This window comes from Pseudophryne corroboree, unplaced genomic scaffold, assembly GCF_028390025.1.
Source record: "Pseudophryne corroboree isolate aPseCor3 unplaced genomic scaffold, aPseCor3.hap2 scaffold_149, whole genome shotgun sequence".
NCBI classification, from domain to species: domain Eukaryota; kingdom Metazoa; phylum Chordata; class Amphibia; order Anura; family Myobatrachidae; genus Pseudophryne; species Pseudophryne corroboree.
In genome coordinates, this window is record NW_026968120.1 from 1,078,274 (window position 1) to 1,101,923 (window position 23,650).

A 23,650-nucleotide genomic window follows, 5' to 3' on the forward strand; every position below is an offset into this window, starting at 1 on the left:
AAATATCAATCCCAGTTTTGGATTACTTTAATTAACAAAAAAAATGCATATAGCAGAGGATAGTTTCAATCTGCCTACCTCTGGGTTATGGACCCAGCATGCTTCCATTACAGTACTCTGCTGCACATGTAAGTGCAAGAGATCCTGAAGCACTCACTCATCATGGGAAAGTACCAATGTGTTTCTTCATTGGTTGATGGAAGAAACATCTTACAAAAACTCTCCACATTATTGACTTTTTAAAATGTTTCTAGGAATCATTCTAGATGAATGCTTATTAGCCTTTGTCAGTAAGTACTTTTGCAAAGTGTCGCTGTGGCGCAATCAGTTAGTGTGTAAGGCTATTAACCAAAAGGTTGGTGGTTCAATCCCACCCAGGGACTTAATTGACCTTGTTATCAGATTTTGGTGATCTTTAAGTAGACAAGTCAAAATTTCAAACCCCCTGTTATGGTGTAGGGTACCTGGCCTTCTCTAATGTAATCAGAGTTAGATTTGATTCAGTGATTTTATTAAAACAGCTAGGAAGAACAATTTAGCAGTGGGTTGCAGAGAAAAAGAAATATGCTGGCAGAAAAATCCAATTGAGTGATTAAACAGCTCTTCATTTTCTGGCTTTACTTTTATACTAACAAATTTGTTCTCTGAAAAGTGTCCACAAAGCCAAGTCTCTGATTAACACCTTTGTAGGGATGGTTTTTCACCTATTACTAAATTAAACTTGCTTCATTGGAAAGGCAGCAAGATGCATCTTCATTTCAATGTCTACTGAAATAATACAGGTTGACACCAGGAAACATTAACGCCACTGCATCCTTGCTGCTTTCGCATGTGGAAGTCTGTTTAATGTGAAAACAAGGTGATATCTAATTAGCACACAGGTAAGGAATTAAGAAAATCTTTATTTAAGGGTGAAGATGTTTCTCACAAAAACGTTGCCCCAATGCATCATTGAAATTCAAGCTGGAAAGATGATTTTAATATATCACTTGTACATTTTGTATTGCTCTTCTGGTGACAATGTAGTTTGTTTTTGTCAATTACCATTTTAATAATCGGGTAAAGAAAATTAAGTGGATTTTTGAAAGAAAACAATACTGTCAATATACTATTAAAACAAATTAAAATGGTAAAAGTTATTGTACTTTAAGTAAAAATAAAAGAGCAAAAATATCAATCCCAGTTTTGGATTACTTTAATTAACAAAAAAAAAAATGCATATAGCAGAGGATAGTTTCAATCTGCCTACCTCTGGGTTATGGACCCAGCATGCTTCCATTACAGTACTCTGCTGCACATGTAAGTGCAAGAGGTACTGAAGCACTCACTTATCATGGGAAAGTACCAATGTGTTTCTTCATTGGTTGATGGAAGAAACATCTTACAAAAACTCTCCACATTATTGACTTTTTAAAATGTTTCTAGGAATCGTTCTAGATGAATGCTTATTAGCCTTTGTCAGTATGTACTTTTGCAAAGTGTAGCTGTGGCGCAATCAGTTAGTGTGTAAGGCTATTAACCAAAAGGTTGGTTGTTCAATCCCACCCAGGGACTTAATTGACCTTGTTATCAGATTTTGGTGATCTTTAAGTAGACAAGTCAAAATTTCAAACCCCCTGTTATGGTGTAGGGTACCTGGCCTTCTCTGATGTAATCAGAGTTAGATTTGATTCAGTTATTTTATAAAAACAGCTAGGAAGCACAATTTGGCAGTGGGTTGCAGAGAGAAAGAAATATGCTGGCAGAAAAATCCAATTGAGTGATTAAACAGCTGTTCATTTTCTGGCTTTATTTTTATGCTAACTAATTTGTTCTCTGAAAAGTGTCCACAAAGCCAAGTATCTGATTAACATATTTGTAGGGATGGTTTTTCACCTATTACTAAATTAAACTTCCTTCATTGGAAAGGCAGCAAGATGCATCCTCATTTCAATATCTACTGAAATAATACAGGTTGACACCAGGAAACATTAACGCCACTGCATCCTTGCTGCTTTCTCATGTGGAAGTCTGTTTAATGTGAAAACAAGGTGATATCTAATTAGCACACAGGTAAGGAATTAAGAAAATCTTTATTTAAGGGTGAAGATGTTTCTCACAAAATCGTTGCCCCAATGCATCATTGAAATTCAAGCTGGAAAGATGATTTTAATATATCACTTGTACATTTTGTATTGCTCTTATGGTGACAATGTAGTTTGTTTTTGTCAATTACCATTTTAATAATAGGGTAAAGAAAATTAAGTGGATTTTTGAAAGAAAACAATACTGTCAATATACTATTAAAACAAATTAAAATGGTAAAAGTTATTGTACTTTAAGTAAAAATAAAAGCTAAAATATCAATCCCAGTTTTGGATTACTTTAATGAACAAAAAAAAAAATTCATATAGCAAAGGATAGTTTCAATCTGCCTACCTCTGGGTTATGGGCCCAGCATGCTTCCATTGCAGTACTCTGCTGCACATGTAAGTGCAAGAGATCCTGAAGCACTCACTCATCATGCGAAAGTACCAATGTGTTTCTTCATTGGTTGCTGGAAGAAACATCTTACATAAACTCTCCAGATTATTGACTTTTTAAAGTTTTTCTAGGAAACGTTCTAGATGAATGCTTATTAGTCTTTGTCAGTATGTGCTTTTTGCAAAGTGTCTCTGTGGCACAATCGGTTAGTGTGTTCAGCTATTTATCAAAAGGTTGGTGGTTCAATCCCACCCAGGGACGTAATTGACCTTGTGATCAGATTTTGGTGATATTTAAGTAGACAAGTCAAAATTGCAAACCCCCTCTTATGGTGTAGGGTACCTGGCCTTCTCTGATGTAATCAGAGTTAGATTTGATTAAGTGATTTTATAAAAAAACAGCTTGGAAGCACAATTTAGCAGTGGGTTGCAGAGAAAAAGAAAAATGTTGGCAGAAAAATCCAATTGAGTGATTAAACAGCTCTTCATTTTCTGGCTTTATTTTTATGATTACAAATTTGTTCTCTGAAAAGTGTCCACAAAGCCAAGTATCTGATTAACATCTTTGTAGGGATGGTTTTTCACCTATTACTAAATTAAACTTGCTTCATTGGAAAGGCAGCAAGATGCATCCTCATTTCATTATCTACGGAAATAATACAGGTTGACACCAGGAAACATTAACGCCACTGCATCTTTGCTGTTTTCTCATGTGGAAGTCTGTTTAATGTGAAAACAAGGTGATATCTAATTAGCACACAGGTAAGGAATTAAGAAAATCTTTATTTAAGGGTGAATCGTTGCCCCAATGCATCATTGAAATTCAAGCTGGAAAGATGATTTTAATATATCACTTGTACATTTTGTATTGCTCTTCTGGTGACAATGTAGTTTGTTTTTGTCAATTACCATTTTAATAATCGGGTAAAGAAAATTAATTGGATTTTTGAAAGAAAACAATACTGTCAATATACTATTAAAACAAATTAAAATGGTAAAAGTTATTGTACTTTAAGTAAAAATAAAAGAGCAAAAATATCAATCCCAGTTTTGGATTACTTTAATTAACAAAAAAAAAATGCATATAGCAGAGGATAGTTTCAATCTGCCTACCTCTGGGTTATGGACCCAGCATGCTTCCATTACAGTACTCTGCTGCACATGTAAGTGCAAAAGATCCTGAAGCACTCACTCATCATGGGAAAGTACCAATGTGTTTCTTCATTGGTTGATGGAAGAAACATCTTACAAAAACTCTCCACATTATTGACTTTTTAAAATGTTTCTAGGAATCGTTCTAGATGAATGCTTATTAGCCTTTGTCAGTATGTACTTTTGCAAAGTGTCGCTGTGGCGCAATCAGTTAGTGTGTAAGGCTATTAACCAAAAGGTTGGTGGTTCAATCCCACCCAGGGACTTAATTGACCTTGTTATCAGATTTTGGTGATCTTTAAGTAGACAAGTCAAAATTTCAAACCCCCTGTTATGGTGTAGGGTACCTGGCCTTCTCTGATGTAATCAGAGTTAAATTTGATTCAGTGATTTTATAAAAACAGCTAGGAAGCACAATTTAGCAGTGGGTTGCAGAGAAAAAGAAATATGCTGGCAGAAAAATCCAGACAAAGGCTAATAAACAATCATCTAGAACGTTTCCTAGAAAAACTTTAAAAAGTCAATAATCTGGAGTGTTTTTGTAAGATGTTTCTGCCATCAACCAATGAAGAAACACATTGGTACTTTCCCATGATGAGTGAGTGCTTCAGGATCTCTTGCACTTACATGTGCAGCAGAGTACTGCAATGGAAGCATGCTGGGCCCATAACCCAGAGGTAGACAGATTGAAACTATCCTCTGCTATATGCATTTTTTTTGTTAATTAAAGTAATCCAAAACTGGGATTGATATATTTGCTCTTTTATTTTTACTTAAAGTACAATAACTTTTACCATTTTAATTTGTTTTAATAGTATATTAACAGTATTGTTTTCTTTCAAAAATTCACTTAATTTTCTTTTCTGTGTGCTAATTAGATATCACCTTGTTTTCACATTAAATAGACTTCCACATGAGAAAGCAGCAAGGATGCAGTGGCGTTAATGTTTCCTGGTTGTAGTGGGGGACTGTGTTTTACATGCCTTACAGAGCAACTCTGGAGCTGTTACAGTGCCCAGCTGCGGCAAGAAATCAGCTTGAATGCTTCAGGGGCTGGGGCATAGCCAACATGAGCCCCACACCGAAGGAGGGTGGAGGTGTTTAATGTGAACTAGGGGTCATCCAAGCACCGCAAAAGGCCGCCATGCCCTGCATAACCCTTTTCTCTTTTCATATGCAGATGAGGGTTCCAGCCAACTTTGGCCCACTGCTTGGATGACATCACCGTATGCAAATCCGTCTTCTGCAGACCTTCACCCAGGAATGCTTTTACTAGTTGTTGCATTTGGTTTGTTGTTTGGGGGTGCTTCAGTATTAGGCAGCCTTCTGCCCTCCCATGTTCATCTGAAAATATGTGTTCTCCCTGCAGTTGTTGTCCCCAGATGAGAGTTCCCTTGTGCTGCCTCAGTTGAATCTCCTTTACTTGACAGAGATGTGCCTGAGCAGCGGCCCTCCCCAGCCCTATCCCAAATCATACTTATTACCATGGTCATGAAGATTGTTCTCCCAGGGTGAGGTTCATTCATTGCATTCTGGGTATGCTGACCCCTGTGATTTCCCCAAATGTGGGAAACTCGACTGCATTATTTGTGGTAGTGGGGGACTGTTTGTGCTTTCCTCTGGTCAGCTCTGGTAAAAGTCAGATTTCTTTGTCTCAGATATTCCTCTAGCCTTGTTCTTCTTTCGAGAGTTCCCTTGTGCTGCCTCAGTTGGATCTCCTTCACTTGACAGGGGGGTGCCCGAGCAGTGACCCTCCCCAGCTCTAGCCCAACTCCTACTTACCTGCCAGGTGAGATACTATGATCATGAAGGTGCTTCTCCCAGGGCAAGGCTCACCCATTGCACTCTGGGTGTGCTGCTCCTGCAATTTCCCCAAATGTGGGAAACTTGATTGCATAATTTGTGTTTCCCCTGGTCGGCTCTCGTATAATTCAGATCTCTTTGTCTCAGGTCTCTCTCCAGCCTAGTTTGCTGTCTGTTTCCACTTCTCTTTTCTGGAGCCGCTCCCTTCTATGCCCTTGCGCACTATCCTGACTTCTCCCGTCTGCTTACTTTGTGCCTTCCAACGCACAATGCGAACTACAGGTAGTGCTGCAGGGCCCACACCCTTTTAGTTGCCTTACAGAGCAGCTCTGGAGCTGTTACAGTGCCCAGCTGCTGCAAGAAATCAGCTTGAATGCTTCAGGGGCTGGGGCATAGCCAACATGAGCCCCACACCAAAGGAGGGTGGGGTTGTTTAATGCGAACTAGGGGTCATCCAAGCACCGCAAAAGGTCGCCATGCCCTGCATGCCCCTTTTCTCTTTTCATATGCAGATGAGGGTTCCAGCCAACTTTGGCCCACTGCTTGGATGACATCACCGTATGCAAATCCGTCTGCTGCAGACCTTCCCCCAGGAATGCTTGTACTAGTTGTTGCATATGGTTTGGTATTTGATGGTGCTTCAGTATTAGGCAGCCTTCCGCCCTCCCATGTTCATCTGAAAAGATGTGGTCTCCCTGCAGTTGTTGTCCCCAGACGAGTGTTCCCTTGTGCTTCCTCAGTTGAATCTCCTTAACTTGACGGGGGAGGGGCTGCCCGAGCAGCCACCCTCCCCAGCCCTATCCCAACTCATACTTATTTTGCATATGAGATCTCTTGATCATGAAGATTGTTCTCACAGGGTGAGGTTCATCCATTATATTTTAAAATAGGAAGGTACAAATTACATATTTGAATTGCATCTATGTGCTGGATTCAAATGTCCCCCCCCCTTCCTTTCTCAATTGTGCCCGTCAGCAGCTATTCTAAGGTTGCTGCCAATGGGTGTGACACATTAATTTCTTCTGTGGGGTACACTGGACCCCACAAGGATTCACATTGGGGTGTAGAGTAGGATCTTGATCTGAGGCACCAACCGGCTCAAAGCTTTTGACTGTTCCCAAGATGCTCAGCGCATCCTCCTCTATAACCCCGCTTCCATGAACAGGGAGCTCAGTTTGTAGTTGGTGCCTTCAGTAGCAGGCCTCTTAACAGGGGCCTGCCTCAGGCAGCCTATTCTTAGCTATTAATTTTGACAAGAAAAGAAGAACTTGTTTTATGAGAATCTACAAGGGCTGCAGCAGGCTAGGTCTAATAGACATCTTTACTGCAGCTTCATCACTCCCAGCGGCGCTGTATACTCCCGTGCCCTGGTTGCTGGGTCACTGCAGCGGAGGCTCCGGTTTCTTCCTAAGGTCAGTCACACACACACCGCCCTTCCGGATCACGAGGCCGCTGATGAAGGGGAGCATGGCCGTAGGGGGTGGACCGTGTGCGCACTGGTGTGGACACTGATTACTGGGCAGCCGCTCCACTAGCCACCAGGTACAGTTAAGGAGCACAGGTCTGGGGGTTTTTCTCCTATATTAAACCAATTTTGTACTGCCCGCAGCACATTGTGATAGGTAATGGGGCCTGATTCAGTTTGGATTGCAATCACAATAAGCGATCCAACTGCAAAAATTGCTAAGAGCATACGCATGTGCCTGCATTTTCTGCGGCACCCCGCAGAGAATGCGATCGCCTCTGCCTGTCAATCGGGGCAGGGGGGGGGGAGAGGGGGGTCAGCAACACTCCATTTCCAAGTCAGGGATGGAGCGGTGCGGGGGCAAGGCTTCAAAATGGGGTCTGCAATGGAGGAGACACAGGGGGCGTGGTCACAGCAGCTGTATGACATCACATTCAGCCGCTGTGATCACAAAAATGGTGGCGGCTTCCTGCGCGCACATACAGTCTGTACCAGCAGGAGGCTACACCATTTTTTATGATCACGCTGAACTGCAGTGCGACTGCAATTACAGCATGGTCAAGAAGGGAGGCGTCATGCTGGGTGGCCATTAGAGATGAGCGGGTTCGGTTCCTCGGAATCCGAACCCGCCCGAACTTCACCCTTTTTTGCACGGGTCCGAGCAGACTCGGATCCTCCCGCCTTGCTCGGTTAACCCGAGCGCGCCCGAACGTCATCATCCCGCTGTCGGATTCTCACGAGACTCGGATTCTATATAAGGAGCCGCGCGTTGCCGCCATTTTCACACGTGCATTGAGATTGATAGGGAGAGGACGTGGCTGGGGTCCTCTCCGTTTAGATTAGAAGATAGAGACGAGTGACATTTGATTTACTACTAATTTGGGGAGCAGTTGAACTTGTCAGGAGTACTCAGTAGTGCAGAGTTTTGCTGATAGTGACCACCAGTTTTATTATTTATAATCCGTTCTCTGCCTGAAAAAAAACGATACACATACCATATCTGTGCTCAGCCTCAGTGTGCTGCATGATATATCATCTATGTATATCTGACTGTGCTGAGTGCTCACTGCTCACACAGCTTAATTGTGGGGGAGACTGGGGAGCAGTTATAGCAGGAGTACAGTGCACACTTTTGCTGCCAGTGTGACCACCAGTATATTGTCTGCCTGAAAAAGTTAAACACTCCTGTGGTGTTTTTTTTTTTTATTCTATAAACGCATTCTGCTGACAGTGTCCAGCAGGTCCGTCATACATTATATTATATAAATATTTACCTGCAGTAGTGTTATATTTTTTTTTTCATCTCTATCATCTTTATCATCTCTATATTAGCAGACGCAGTACGGTAGTCCACGGCTGTGGCTATCTCTGTGTCGTCAGTGCTCGTCCATAATTGTATACCTACCTACCTGTGGTGGGTTTTTTTTTTCTATCTTCTTCATACTAGTAGTTTAGGAGTCTGCTGACAGTGTCCACCAGGTCCATCATTATATTATATACCTACAGTAGTAATATATTTATTATATTATCTATACTAGCAGACGCAGTACGGTAGTCCACGGCTGTGGCTATCTCTGTGTCGTCAGTGCTCGTCCATAATTGTATACCTACCTGTGGTGGGTTTTTTTTTCTATCTTCTTCATACTAGTAGTTTAGGAGTCTGCTGACAGTGTCCACCAGGTCCGTCATTATATTATATACCTACAGTAGTAATATATTTAGTATATTATCTATACTAGCAGACGCAGTACGGTAGTCCATGGCTGTACCTACCTCTGTGTCGTCACTCGTCCATAATTGTATACCTAACTGTGGTGGGTTTTTTTTTCTATCTTCTTCATACTAGTAGTTTAGGAGTCTGCTGACAGTGTCCACCAGGTCCGTAATTATATTATATACCTACAGTAGTAATATATTTAGTATATTATCTATACTAGCAGACGCAGTACGGTAGTCCACGGCTGTACCTACCTCTGTGTCGTCACTCGTCCATAATTGTATACCAACCTGTGGTGGGGTTTTTTTTTTCTATCTTCTTCATACTAGTAGTTTAGGAGTCTGCTGACAGTGTCCACCAGGTCCGTCATTATATTATATACCTACAGTAGTAATATATTTAGTATATTATCTATGCTAGCAGACGCAGTACGGTAGGCCACGGCTGTGGCTATCTCTGTGTCGTCAGTGCTCGTCCATAATTGTATACCTACCTACCTGTGGTGGGGTTTTTTTTTCTATCTTCTTCATACTAGTAGTTTAGGAGTCTGCTGACAGTGTCCACCAGGTCCGTCATTATATTATATACCTACAGTAGTAATATATTTAGTATATTATCTATACTAGCAGACGCAGTACGGTAGTCCACGGCTGTACCTACCTCTGTGTCGTCACTCGTCCATAATTGTATACCTACCTGTGGTGGAGTTTTTTTTCTATCTTCTTCATACTAGTAGTTTAGCAGTCTGCTGACAGTGTCCACCAGGTCCGTCATTATATTATATATACCTACAGTAGTTATATATTTTTTTTTATATCATTAATTATCATCTCTATACTAGCAGACGCAGTATGGTAGGCCACGGCTGTGGCTATCTCTGTGTCGTCAGTGCTCGTCCATAATTGTATACCTACCTACCTGTGGTGGGGTTTTTTTCTATCTTCTTCATACTAGTAGTTTAGCAGTCTGCTGACAGTGTCCACCAGGTCCGTCATTATATTATATATACCTACAGTAGTTATATATATTTTTTTTTTATATCATTAATTATCATCTCTATACTAGCAGACGCAGTACGGTAGTCCACGGCTGTAGCTACCTCTGTGTCGTCAGTCACTCATCATCCATAAGTATACTAGTATCCATCCATCTCCATTGTTTACCTGAGGTGCCTTTTAGTTGTGCCTATTAAAATATGGAGAACAAAAATGTTGAGGTTCCAAAAATAGGGAAAGATCAAGATCCACTTCCACCTCGTGCTGAAGCTGCTGCCACTAGTCATGGCCGAGAAGATGAAATTCCATCAACGTCGTCTGCCAAGGCCGATGCCCAATGTCATAGTACAGAGCATGTAAAATCCAAAACACAAAAGATCAGTAAAAAAAGGACTCAAAAATCTAAATAAAAATCGTCGGAGGAGAAGCGTAAACTTGCCAATATGCCGTTTACCACACGGAGTGGCAAGGAACGGCTGAGGCCCTGGCCTATGTTCATGGCTAGTGGTTCAGCTTCACATGAGGATGGAAGCACTCAGCCTCTCGCTAGAAAAATTAAAAGACTTAAGCTGGCAAAAGCACAGCAAAGAACTGTGCGTTCTTCAAAATCACAAATCCACAAGGAGAGTCCAATTGTGTCGGTTGCGATGCCTGACCTTCCCAACACTGGACGTGAAGAGCATGCACCTTCCACCATTTGCACACCCCCTGCAAGTGCTGGAAGGAGCACCCACAGTCCAGTTCCTGATAGTCAGATTGAAGATGTCAGTGTTGAAGTACACCAGGATGAGGAGGATATGGGTGTTGCTGGCGCTGGGGAGGAAATTGACAAGGAGGATTCTGATGGTGAGGTGGTTTGTTTAAGTCAGGCACCCGGAGAGACACCTGTTGTCCGTGGGAGGAATATGGCCATTGACATGCCTGGTGAAAATACCAAAAAAATCAGCTCTTCGGTGTGGAAGTATTTCAACAGAAATGCGAACAACAGGTGTCAAGCCGTGTGTTGCCTTTGTCAAGCTGTAATAAGTAGGGGTAAGGACGTTAACCACCTCGGGAACATCCTCCCTTATACGTCACCTGCAGCGCATTCATCATAAGTCAGTGACAAGTTCAAAAACTTTGGGTGACAGCGGAAGCAGTCCACTAACCAGTAAATCCCTTCCTCTTGTAACCAAGCTCACGCAAACCACCCCACCAACTCCCTCAGTGTCAATTTCCTCCTTCCCCAGGAATGCCAATAGTCCTGCAGGCCATGTCACTGGCAATTCTGACGAGTTCTCTCCTGCCTGGGATTCCTCCGATGCATCCTTGAGTGTAACGCCTACTGCAGCTGGCGCTGCTGTTGTTGCTGCTGGGAGTCGATGGTCATCCCAGATAACTGAGGCCTTGGCATCCTGGGCGGTGAGAAACGTGGTTCCGGTATCCATCATTACTTCAGAGCCAACTATAGACTTGATTGAGGTACTGTGTCCCCGGTACCAAATACCATCTAGGTTCCATTTCTCTAGGCAGGCGATACCGAAAATGTACACAGACCTCAGAAAAAGACTCACCAGTGTCCTAAAAAATGCAGTTGTACCCAATGTCCACTTAACCACGGACATGTGGACAAGTGGGGCAGGGCAGACTCAGGACTATATGACTGTGACAGCCCACTGGGTAGATGTATTGACTCCCGCCGCAAGAACAGCAGCGGCGGCACCAGTAGCAGCATCTCGCAAACGCCAACTCTTTCCTAGGCAGGCTACGCTTTGTATCACCGCTTTCCAGAATACGCACACAGCTGAAAACCTCTTACGGCAACTGAGGAAGATCATCGCAGAATGGCTTACCCCAATTGGACTCTCCTGTGGATTTGTGGCATCGGACAACGCCAGCAATATTGTGCGTGCATTATATCTGGGCAAATTCCAGCACGTCCCATGTTTTGCACATACCTTGAATTTGGTGGTGCAGAATTATTTAAAAAATGACAGGGGCGTGCAAGAGATGCTGTCGGTGGCCAGAAGAATTGCGGGACACTTTCTGCGTACAGGCACCACGTACAGAAGACTGGAGCAACACCAAAAACGCCTGAACCTGCCCTGCCATCATCTGAAGCAAGAAGTGGTAACGAGGTGGAATTCAACCCTCTATATGCTTCAGAGGATGGAGGAGCAGCAAAAGGCCATTCAAGCCTATACATCTGACCACGATATAGGAGGTAGAATGCACCTGTCTCAAGCGCAGTGGAGAATGATTTCAACGTTGTGCAAGGTTCTGAAACCTTTTGAACTTGCCACACGTGAAGTCAGTTCAGACACTGCCAGCCTGAGTCAGGTCATTCCCGTCATCAGGCTTTTGCAGAAGAAGCTGGAGACATTGAAGGAGGAGCTAAGACAGAGCGATTCCGCTAGGCATGTGGGACTTGTGGATGGAGCCCTTCATTCGCTTAACCAGGATTCACGGGTGGTCAATCTGTTGAAATCAGAGCACTACATTTTGGCCACCGTGCTCGATCCTAGATTTAAAACCTACGTTGTATCTCTCTTTCCGGCAGACACAAGTCTGCAGGGGTTCAAAGACCTGCTGGTGAGAAAATTATCAAGTCAAGTGGAACTTGATCGGTCAACAGCTCCTCCTTCACATTCTCCCGCAATTGGGGGTGCGAGGAAAAGGCTCAGAATTCCGAGCCCACCCGCTGGCGGTGATGCAGGGCAGTCTGGAGCGACTGCTGATGCTGACATCTGGTCCGGACTGAAGGACCTGCCAACGATTACGGACATGTCGTCTACTGTCACTGCATATGATTCTCTCACCATTGAAAGAATGGTGGAGGATTATATGAGTGACCGCATCCAAGTAGGCACGTCAGACAGTCAGTACGTATACTGGCAGGAAAAAGAGGCAATTTGGAGGCCCTTGCACAAACTGGCTTTATTCTACCTAAATTGCCCTCCCACAAGTGTGTACTCCGAAAGAGTGTTTAGTGCCGCCGCTCACCTTGTCAGCAATCGGCGTACGAGGTTACTTCCAGAAAATGTGGAGAAGATGATGTTCATTAAAATGAATTATAATCAATTGCTCCGTGGAGACATTGACCAGCAGCAATTGCCTCCACAAAGTACACAGGGAGCTGAGATGGTGGATTCCAGTGGGGACGAATTGATAATCTGTGAGGAGGGGGATGTACACGGTGATGAATCGGAGGATGATGATGAGGTGGACATCTTGCCTCTGTAGAGCCAGTTTGTGCAAGGAGAGATTAATTGCTTCTTTTTTGGTGGGGGTCCAAACCAACCCGTCATATCAGTCACAGTCGTGTGGCAGACCCTGTCACTGAAATGATGGGTTGGTTAAAGTGTGCATGTCCTGTTTATACAACATAAGGGTGGGTGGGAGGGCCCAAGGACAATTCCATCTTGCACCTCTTTTTTCTTTCATTTTTCTTTGCGTCATGTGCTGTTTGGGGAGTGTTTTTTGGAAGGGCCATCCTGCGTGACACTGCAGTGCCACTCCTAGATGGGCCAGGTGTTTGTGTCGGCCACTTGGGTCGCTGAGCTTAGTCACGCAGCTACCTCATTGCGCCTCTTTTTTTCTTTGCGTCATGTGCTGTTTGGGGAGTGTTTTTTGGAAGGGCCATCCTGCGTGACACTGCAGTGACACTCCTAGATGGGCCAGGTGTTTGTGTCGGCCACTTGGGTCGCTGAGCTTAGTCACACAGCTACCTCATTGCGCCTCTTTTTTTCTTTGCGTCATGTGCTGTTTGGGGAGTGTTTTTTGGAAGGGCCATCCTGCGTGACACTGCAGTGCCACTCCTAGATGGGCAAGGTGTTTGTGTCGGCCACTTGGGTCGCTGAGCTTAGTCACACAGCTACCTCATTGCGCCTCTTTTTTTCTTTGCGTCATGTGCTGTTTGGGGAGTGTTTTTGGAAGGGCCATCCTGCGTGACACTGCAGTGCCACTCCTAGATGGGCCAGGTGTTTGTGTTGGCCACTTGGGTCGCTGAGCTTAGTCACACAGCTACCTCATTGCGCCTCTTTTTTTCTTTGCGTCATGTGCTGTTTGGGGAGTGTTTTTTGGAAGGGCCATCCTGCGTGACACTGCAGTGCCACTCCTAGATGGGCCAGGTGTTTGTATCGACCACTTGGGTCGCTGAGCTTAGTCATCCAGCGACCTCGGTGCAAATTTTAGGACTAAAAATAATATTGTGAGGTGTGAGGTGTTAAGAATAGACTGAAAATGAGTGGAAATTATGGTTATTGAGGTTAATAATACTTTGGGATCAAAATGACTCCCAAATTCTATGATTTAAGCTGTTTTTTAGGGTTTTTTTGAAAAAAACACCCGAATCCAAAACACACCCGAATCCGACAATAAAAATTCGGTGAGGTTTAGCCAAAACGCGTTCGAACCCAAAACACGGCCGCGGAACCGAACCCAAAACCAAAACACAAAACCCGAAAAATTTCTGGTGCACATCTCTAGTGGCCATGCCCTGTCACTGTGCAGGAGCCAGCACCGCTCACACACTAGTCCCCGGTGCAGCCCCCAACCCCCGGGACACCCGGAGCAACAAAATGTAGATTCAGGCCACCAGGCCACGCCCCTACCTATGAAACCATGCCTCCTTTTTACCATTGCGCTGCTTATCTGCGCGCACTGCATTACAATCTCCCTCGCCACCTCTCTGGGTGTCACCAGTGATAGTGACACCTCTGCCATGCTTGTAGCAGCTGGTCCTAAGATCTACGCCTCAAGCCCTGAGTGTTTGCCCTTGTGACTTGTTGATCATCATAGCAAAGCAGATGCTTACAGAAAACTGCAGGGGCTTAGATTGAAAATAAAAAAAATTGATGGGTATAAGGTAGAGAGGAGCGGGTTCGGTTCTCCGAGAACCGAATTCCCCACGAACTCCACGTGGTTTACACTGGTCCGAGGCAGGCTCGGTTGTTCCCGTCTGACTCGGAAAACCTGAACAAGGGAAAATGTCATCATCCCGCTGTCGGATTCTCGCGAGATTCGGATTCCATATAAAGAGCTGCGCGTTGCCGCCATTTTTACTCGTGCATTGAAGAGAGAGCGGAGAGGACGTGGCTATGTTCTCTCAGTGGAAATCTCAATATCAGTGCTCAGTATCAGTGGATACTTATTGCTGCTCAGTAATACTAGTAGTGTGTCTCTCCTGCTCAGTGTCAGTTCTCAGTAGTATCCTCATCAGTGCTCAGTATCACTGCTCATTGTCTTGTGCTGCATTGTTGTGCTCAGCATACTACAGTACATTACTAATAGTCCAGTGCTGCATCTTGCTGCTCAGTGTCAGTTCTAGTATCCTCATCAGTGCTCACTATCACTGCTCATTGCATTGTGGTGTTCTGTATACTACAGTAACATAGTAATATAGTAACATATAGTAACATAGTTTTTGAGGTTGAATAGAGGCAAATTGCCCATCGTGTTCAACCTGTTTTAAGTTGTGATGATTCTACATACTTGCTGAATAATGTTTTATGACAAGTTAGCTACTACAACTCATGTTACCCCCGGATTAACCATGTTGATATTTTAAGTATTATAACCTTGGATAGCTTTTTCATTCAGAAATGTATCCATTCCTTTTTTAAATCCAATTACAGAGTCCGCCATTACCACCTTCCCTGGCAGGGAATTCCACATCCTGATTGCCCTAACAGTGAAGATCATAGTATCTCACCTGGCAGGTAAGTAGGAGTTGGGCCAGAGCTGTGGAGGATTGCTGCTCGGGCACCCCCTGTCAAGTGAAGGAGATCCAACTGAGGCAGCACAAGGGAACTCTCGAAAGAAGAACAAGGCTAGAGGAAGATCTGAGACAAAGAAATCTGACTTTTACCAGAGCTGACCAGAGGAAAGCACAAACACAGTCCCCCACTACCACAAATAATGCAGTCGAGTTTCCCACATTTGGGGAAATCACAGGGGTCAGCATACCCAGAATGCAATGAATGAACCTCACCCTGGGAGAACAATCTTCATGACCATGGTATCGCCTATGCAAAATAAGTATGATTTGGGATAGGGCTGGGGAGGGCAGCTGCTCAGGCACATCTCTGTCAAGTATAGGAGATTCAACTGAGGCAGCACAAGGGAACTCTCATCTGGGGACAACAACTGCAGGGAGAACACATATTTTCAGATGAACATGGGAGGGCAGAAGGCTGCCTAATACTGAAGCACCCCAAACAACAAACCAAATGCAACAACTAGTACAAGCATTCCTGGGGGAAGTTCTGCAGAAGACGGATTTGCATACGGTGATGTCATCCAAGCAGTGGGCCAAAGTTGGCTGGAACCCTCATCTGCATATGAAAAGAGAAAAGGGGTATGCAGGGCATGGCGGCCTTTTGCGGCGCTTGGATGACCCTTAGTTCGCATTAAACACCCCCACCCTCCTACGGTGTGGGGCTCATGTTGACAATGCCCCAGCCCCTGAAGCATTCAAGCTGATTTCTTACAGCAGCTTGGCACTGTAACAGCTCCAGAGCTGCTCTGTAAGGCAAGTAAAAGGGTGTGTAGTTTGCATTGTGCATTGGAAGGCACAAAGTAAGCAGACAGGAGGAGAAGTCAGGATAGTACACAAGGGTATAAAAGGGAGGGGCTCAAGAAAAAAGAAGTGGAAACAGACAGCAAACTAGGCTGGAGAGAGACCTGAGACAAAGAGATCTGAATTATACGAGAGCCGACCAGGGGAAACACAAATTATGCAGTCAAGTTTCCCACATTTGGGGAAATCGCAGGGGCAGCACACCCAGAGTGCAATGGGTGAGCCTTGCCCTGGGAGAAGCACCTTCATGATCATAGTATCTCACCTGGCAGGTAAGTAGGTGTTGGGCTTGAGCTGGGGAGGGTCGCTGCTCGGGCACCCCCCTGTCAAGTGAAGGAGATCCAACTGAGGCAGCACAAGGGAACTCTCGAAAGAAGAACAAGGCTAGAGGAAGATCTGAAACAAAGAAATCTGACTTTTACCAGAGCTGACCAGAGGAAAACACAAACACAGTCCCCCACTACCACAAATAATGCAGTCGAGTTACCCACATTTGGGGAAATCGCAGGGGTCAGCATACCCAGAATGCAATGAATGAACCTCACCCTGGGAGAATAATCTTCATGACCATGGTATCTCCTATGCAAAATAAATATGATTTGGGATAGGGCTGGGGAGGGCCGCTGCTCAGGCACATCTCTGTCAAGTAAAGGAGATTCAACTGAGGCAGCACAAGGGAACTCTCATCTGGGGACAACAACTGCAGGGAGAACACATATTTTCAGATGAACATGGGAGGGCAGAAGGCTGCCTAATACTGAAGCACCCCCAAACAACAAACCAAATGCAACAACTAGTGCAAGCATTCCTGGGGGAAGGCCTGCCGCAGATGGATTTGCATATGGTGATGTCATCCAAGCAGTGGGTCAAAGTTGGCTTCAACCCTCGTCTGGATATGAAAAGAGAAAAGGGGCGTGCAGGGCATGGCGGCCTTTTGCGGCGCTTGGATGACCCTTAGTTTGCATTAAACACCCCCACCCTCCTTCGGTGTTGGTCTCATGTTGGCCATGCCCCAGCCCCTGAAGCATTCAAGCTGATTTCTTGCAGCAGCTTGGCACTGTAACAGCTCCAGAGCTGCTCTGTAAGGCAAGTAAAAGGGTGTGGGCCCTGCAGCACTACCTGTAGTTTGCATTGTGCATTGGAAGGCACAAAGTAAGCAGAGAGGAGGAGAAGTCAGGATAGTGCACAAGGGTATAAAAGGGAGGGGCTCAAGAAAAAAGAAGTGGAAACAGACAGCAAACTAGGCTGTAGAGAGACCTGAGACAAAGAGATCTGAATTATACGAGAGCCGACCAGGGGAAACACAAATTCTGCAGTCAAGTTTCCCACATTTGGGGAAATCGCAGGAGCAGCACACCCAGAGTGCAATGGGTGAGCCTTGCCCTGGGAAAAGCACCTTCATGATCATAGTATCTCACCTGGCAGGTAAGTAGGAGTTGGGCTAGAGCTGGGGAGGGTCGCTGCTCGAGCATCCCCCTGTCAAGTAAAGGAGATTCAACTGAGGCAGCACAAGGGAACTCTCATCTGGGGACAACAACTGCAGGGAGAACACATATTTTCAGATGAACATGGGAGGGCAGAAGGCTGCCTAATACTGAAGCACCCCCAAACAACAAACCAAATGCAACAACTAGTGCAAGCATTCCTGGGGGAAGGCCTGCAGCAGATGGATTTGAATATGGTGATGTCATCCAAGCAGTGGGTCAAAGTTGGCTTCAACCCTCGTCTGCATATGAAAAGAATAAAGGGGTGTGCAGGGCATGGCGGCCTTTTGCGGCGCTTGGATGACCCCTAGTTCGCATTAAACACCTCCACCCTCCTTCGGTGTGGGGCTCATGTTGGCTATGCCCCAGCCCCTGGAGCATTCAAGCTGATTTCTTGCAGCAGCTGGGCACTGTAACAGCTCCAGAGCTGCTCTGTAAAGCAAGTAAAAGGGTGTGGGCCCTGCAGCACTACCTGTAGTTTGCATTGTGCGTTGGAAGGCACAAAGTAAGCAGACGGGAGAAGTCAGGATAGTGCACAAGGGTATAGAAGGGAGGGGCTCAAGAAAAAGTAGTGGAAACAGACAGCAAACTAGGCTGGAGAGCGACCTGAGACAAAGAGATCTGAATTATATGAGAGCCGACCAGGGGAAACACAAATTATGCAGTCAAGTTTCCCACATTTGGGGAAATCGCAGGGGCAGCACACCCAGAGTGCAATGGGTGAGCCTTGCCCTGGGAGAAGCATCTTCATGATCATAGTATCTCACCTGGCAGGTAAGTAGGAGTTGGGCTAGAGCTGGGGAGGGTCGCTGCTCGGGCACCCCCCTGTCAAGTGAAGGAGATCCAACTGAGGCAGCACAAGGGAACTCTCGAAAGAAGAACAAGGCTAGAGGAAGATCTGAGACAAAGAAATCTGACTTTTACCAGAGCTGACCAGAGGAAAGCACAAACACAGTCCCCCACTACCACAAATAATGCAGTTGAGTTTCCCACATTTGGGGAAATCACAGGGGTCAGCATACCCAGAATGCAATGAATGAACCTAACCCTGGGAGAACAATCTTCATGACCATGGTATCTCCTATGCAAAATAAGTATGATTTGGGATAGGGCTGGGGAGGGCCGCTGCTCAGGCACATCTCTGTCAAGTAAAGGAGATTCAACTGAGGCAGCACAAGGATCTCTCATCTGGGGACAACAACTGCAGGGAGAACACATATTTTCAGATGAACATGGGAGGGCAGAAGGCTGCCTAATACTGAAGCACCCCCAAACAACAAACCAAATGCAACAACTAGTGCAAGCATTCCTGGGGGAAGGCCTGCCGCAGATGGATTTGCATATGGTGATGTCATCCAAGCAGTGGGTCAAAGTTGGTTCAAACACCTTTGCAAAGTTCTATAAGTTTGATACCCTGGCTGAGGAGGACCTCCTGTTTGCTCAATCGGTGCTGCAGAGTCATCCGCACTCTCCTGCCCGTTTGGGAGCTTTGGTATAATCCCCATGGTCCTTACGGAGTCCCCAGCATCCTCTAGGACGTAAGAGAAGATAAGATTTTAAACCTACCGGTAAATCTTTTTCTCGTAGTCCGTAGAGGATGCTGGGTGCCCGTCCCAAGTGCGGTCTACTTCTGCAAGACTTGTATATAGTTATTGCTTACATAAGGGTTATATGTTAGTTTTCATCGGTCTTGGACTGATGCTATGTTGTTTTCATACTGTTAACTGGGTAGTATATCACAAGTTATACGGTGTGATTGGTGTGGCTGGTATGAATCTTGACCTTGGATTAACAAAAATCCTTTCCTCGTACTGTCCGTCTCCTCTGGGCACAGTTTCTCTAACTGAGGTATGGAGGAGGGGCATAGAGGGAGGAGCCAGTGCACACCCAGATCTAAAGTCTTTCTTAAAGTGCCCATGTCTGCTGCGGAGCCCGTCTATCCCCCATGGTCCTTACGGAGTCCCCATCATCCTCTACGGACTACGAGAAAAAAAAATTACCGGTAGGTTTAAAATGTTATTTTTTTCTCTGCAACCCACTGCTAAATTGTGCTTCCTAGCTGTTTTTTATAAAATCACTTAATTAAATCTAACTCTGATTACGTCAGAGAAGGCCAGGTACCCTACACCATAAGAGGGGGTTTGAAATTTTGACTTGTCTACTTAAAGATCACCAAAATCTGATGACAAGGTCAATTACATCCCTGGGTGGGATTGAACCACCAACCTTTTGGTTAATAGCCCATGTAAGTGCAAGAAATCCTGAAGCACTCACTCATCATGGGAAAGTACCAATGTGTTTCTTACAAAAATTCTCCAGATTATTGACTTTTTAAAGTTTTTCTAGGAAACGTTCTAGATGAATGATTATTAGCCTTTGTCAGTATTGACTTTTGCAAGGTGTCTCTGTGGCGCAATCGGTTAGCATGTTTGGCTATTAACCAAAAGGTTGGTGGTTCAATCCCACCCAGGGATGTAATTGACCTTGTAATCAGATTTTGGTGATCTTTAAGTAGACAAGTCAAAATTTCAAAAACCCCCCTTATGGTGTAGGGTACCTGGCCTTCTCTGATGTAATCAGAGTTAGATTTGATTAAGTGATTTTATAAAAAAACAGCTAGGAAGCACAATTTAGCAGTGGGTTGCAGAGAAAAAAAAATATGCTGGCAGAAAAGTCCAATTGAGTGATTAAACAGCTCTTCATTTTCTGATTTTATGTTTATGCTAACAAATTTGCTCTCTGAAAAGTGTCCACAAAGCCAAGTCTCTGATTAACACCTTTGTAGGAATGGTTTTTCACCTATTACTGAAATAAACTTGCTTCATTGGAAAGGCATCAAAGATGCATCCTCATTTCAATGTCTACTGAAATAATACAGGTTGACACCAGGAAACGTCACTGCATCCTTGCTGCTTCCTCACGGGGAAGTCTGTTTAATGTGAAAACAAGGTGATATCTAATCAGCACACAGGTAAGGAATTAAGAAAATCTTTCTTTATGGGTGAAGATGTTTCTCACAAATTGTTGTCCCAATGCATCATTGAAATTCAAGATGGAAGATGATTTTCATATATCACTTGTACATTTTGCATTGCTCTTCTGGTGACAATGTAGTTTGTTTTTGTCAATTACCATTTCAGTAATAGGGTAAAGAAAATTAAGTGGATTTTTTAAAGAAAACAATGCTGTCAATATACTATTAAAACAAATTAAAATGATAAAAGTTATTGTACTTTAAGTAAAAATAAAATAGCCAAAATATCAATCCCAGTTTTTGATTACTTTAATTATAAAAAAAAAAATGCACATAGCAGTGGATAGTTTCGATCAATCGACCTCTGGGTTATGGGCCCAGCATGCTTCCATTGCACTACTCTGCTGCTCATGGAAGTGTAAGAGATCCTGAAGACTAAATTGATTAAAGGCCTAAAAGTACTGGACTATAAGGAAAGACTTACTAGGCTGAATATTTATACACTAGAAAAGAGGTGCCTAAGAGGAGATATTATTAATATCTTCAAATATGTAAAGATACATAACAAAGAGTTATCAGAGGAATTATTTATTAAAAGAACACGTGGTCACTCGCTGCGACTGGAGGAAAGTTCAGAACGCAATGGAGGAAAGGTTTCTTCACTGTTAGGGCAATCAGGATGTGGAATTCCCTGCCAGGGAAGGTGGTAATGGCGGACTCTGTAATTGGATTTAAAAAAGGAATGGATACATTTCTGAATGAAAAAGCTATCCAAGGTTATAATACTTAAAATATCAACATGGTTAATCCGGGGGTAACATGAGTTATAGTAGCTAACTAGTCATAAAACATTATTCAGCAAGTATGTAGAATCATCACAACTTAAAACAGGTTGAACACGATGGGCAATCTGCCTCTATTTAACCTCAAAAACTATGTTACTATGTTATTGTAGTATACAGAACACCACAATGCAATGAGCAGTGATAGTGAGCACTGATGAGGATACTAGAACTGACACTGAGCAGCAAGATGCAGCACTGGACTATTAGTAATGTACTGTAGTATGCTGAGCACCACAATGCAGCACAAGACAATGAGCAGTGATACTCAGCACTGATGAGGATACTACTGAGAACTGACACTGAGCAGGAGAGACACACTACTAGTATTACTGAGCAGCAATAAGTAACCACTGATACTGAGCACTGATATTGAGATTTCCACTGAGAGAACATAGCCACGTCCTCTCCGCTCTCTCTTCAATGCACGAGTAAAAATGGCAGCAACGCGCAGCTCTTTATATGGAATCCGAATCTCGCGAGAATCCGACAGCGGGATGATGACATTTTCCCTTGTTCAGGTTTTCCGAGTCAGGCGGGAACAACCGAGCCTGCCTCGGACCAGTGTAAACCACGTGGAGTTCGTGGGGTATTCGGTTCTCGGAGAACCGAACCCGCTCCTCTCTACCTTATACCCATCAATTTTTTTATTTTCAATCTAAGCCCCTGCAGTTTTCTGTAAGCATCTGCTTCGCTATGATGATCAACAAGTCACAAGGGCAAACACTCAGGGTTTGAGGCGTAGATCTTAGGACCAGCTGCTACAAGCATGGCAGAGGTGTCACTATCACTGGTGACACCCAGAGAGGTGGCGAGGGAGATTGTAATGCAGTGCGCGCAGATAAGCAGCGCAATGGTAAAAAGGAGGCATGGTTTCATAGGTAGGGGCGTGGCCTGGTGGCCTGAATCTACATTTTGTTGCTCCGGGTGTCCCGGGGGTTGGGGGCTGCACCCGGGGACTAGTGTGTGAGCGGTGCTGGCTCCTGCACAGTGACAGGGCATGGCCACCCAGCATGACGCCTCCCTTCTTGACCATGCTGTAATTGCAGTCGCACTGCAGTTCAGCGTGATCATAAAAAATGGTGTAGGCTCCTGCTGGTGCAGACTGTATGTGCGCGCAGGAAGCCGCCACCATTTTTGTGATCACAGCGGCTGAATGTGATGTCATACAGCCGCTGTGACCACGCCCCCTGTGTCTCCTCCGTTGCAGACCCCATTTTGAAGCCTTGCCCCCGCACCGCTCCATCCCTGACTTGGAAATGGAGTGTTGCTGACCCACCTCTCCCCCCCTTCCCCGCCCCGATTGACAGGCAGAGGCGATCACATTCTCTGCGGGGTGCCGCAGAAAATGCAGGCACATGCGTATGCTCTTAGCAATTTTTGCAGTTGGATCGCTTATTGTGATTGCAATCCAACCTGAATCAGGCCCTATTACCTATCACAATGCGCTGCGGGCAGTACAAAATTGGGTTAATATAGGAGAAAAACCCCCAGACCTGTGCTCCTTAACTGTACCTGGTGGCTAGTGGAGCGGCTGCCCAGTAATCAGTGTCCACCGCAGTGCGCACACGGCCCACCCCCTACGGCCTCGCTCCCCTTCATCAGCGGCCTCGTGATCCGGAAGGGTGGTGTGTGTGTGACTGACCTTAGGATGAAACCGGAGCCTCCGCTGCAGTGACCCAGCAACCAGGGCACGGGAGTATATAGCGCCGCTGGGAGTGATGAAGCTGCAGTAAAGATGTCTATTAGACCTAGCCTGCTGCAGCCCTTGTAGATTCTCATAAAACAAGTTCTTCTTTTCTTGTCAAAATTAATAGCTAAGAATAGGCTGCCTGAGGCAGGCCCCTGTTAATTGGCCTGCTACTGAAGGCACCAACTACAAACTGAGCTCCCTGTTCATGGAAGCGGGGTTATAGAGGAGAATGCACTGAGCTTCTTGGGAACAGTCAAAAGCTTTGAGCCGGTTGGTGCCTCAGATCAAGATCCTACTCTACACCCCAATGTGAATCCTTGTGGAGTCCAGTGTACCCCACAGAAGAAATTAATGTGTCACACCCATTGGCAGCAACCTTAGAATAGCTGCTGACGGGCACAATTGAGAAAGGAAGGGGGGGGGGACATTTGAATCCAGCACATAGATGCAATTCAAATATGTAATTTGTACCTTCCTATTTTAAAATATAATGGATGAACCTCA

General features: G+C 44.8%; 7 non-coding genes and 2 pseudogenes across 7 annotated transcripts; 3 read left to right on the forward strand and 6 right to left on the reverse strand.

Moving 5' to 3' along the window:
- The first annotated feature begins 5,087 nt into the window (after positions 1–5,087).
- Positions 5,088–5,236, forward strand: LOC134998628 (U1 spliceosomal RNA; annotated as a pseudogene).
- A 152-nt stretch (positions 5,237–5,388) lies between these two features.
- Positions 5,389–5,551, forward strand: LOC134998304 (U1 spliceosomal RNA). Its single transcript, XR_010200587.1, has one exon. It is a non-coding gene; the product is annotated as a U1 spliceosomal RNA (small nuclear RNA).
- Positions 5,552–15,452: 9,901 nt separating this feature from the next.
- LOC134998897 (U1 spliceosomal RNA) lies at positions 15,453–15,616 on the reverse strand. Its single transcript, XR_010201061.1, has one exon. It is a non-coding gene; the product is annotated as a U1 spliceosomal RNA (small nuclear RNA).
- A 654-nt stretch (positions 15,617–16,270) lies between these two features.
- On the reverse strand, positions 16,271–16,433 carry LOC134999149 (U1 spliceosomal RNA). The gene has a single exon (XR_010201310.1). It is a non-coding gene; the product is annotated as a U1 spliceosomal RNA (small nuclear RNA).
- Positions 16,434–16,585: 152 nt separating this feature from the next.
- On the reverse strand, positions 16,586–16,749 carry LOC134999008 (U1 spliceosomal RNA). The gene has a single exon (XR_010201169.1). It is a non-coding gene; the product is annotated as a U1 spliceosomal RNA (small nuclear RNA).
- Positions 16,750–17,423: 674 nt separating this feature from the next.
- Positions 17,424–17,586, reverse strand: LOC134998420 (U1 spliceosomal RNA). The gene has a single exon (XR_010200684.1). It is a non-coding gene; the product is annotated as a U1 spliceosomal RNA (small nuclear RNA).
- Positions 17,587–18,277: 691 nt separating this feature from the next.
- Positions 18,278–18,419, reverse strand: LOC134998298 (U1 spliceosomal RNA; annotated as a pseudogene).
- Positions 18,420–18,571: 152 nt separating this feature from the next.
- LOC134998773 (U1 spliceosomal RNA) lies at positions 18,572–18,735 on the reverse strand. Its single transcript, XR_010200942.1, has one exon. It is a non-coding gene; the product is annotated as a U1 spliceosomal RNA (small nuclear RNA).
- A 1,303-nt stretch (positions 18,736–20,038) lies between these two features.
- Positions 20,039–20,112, forward strand: TRNAN-AUU (transfer RNA asparagine (anticodon AUU)). Its single transcript has one exon. It is a non-coding gene; the product is annotated as a tRNA-Asn (tRNA).
- Positions 20,113–23,650: the final 3,538 nt, after the last annotated feature.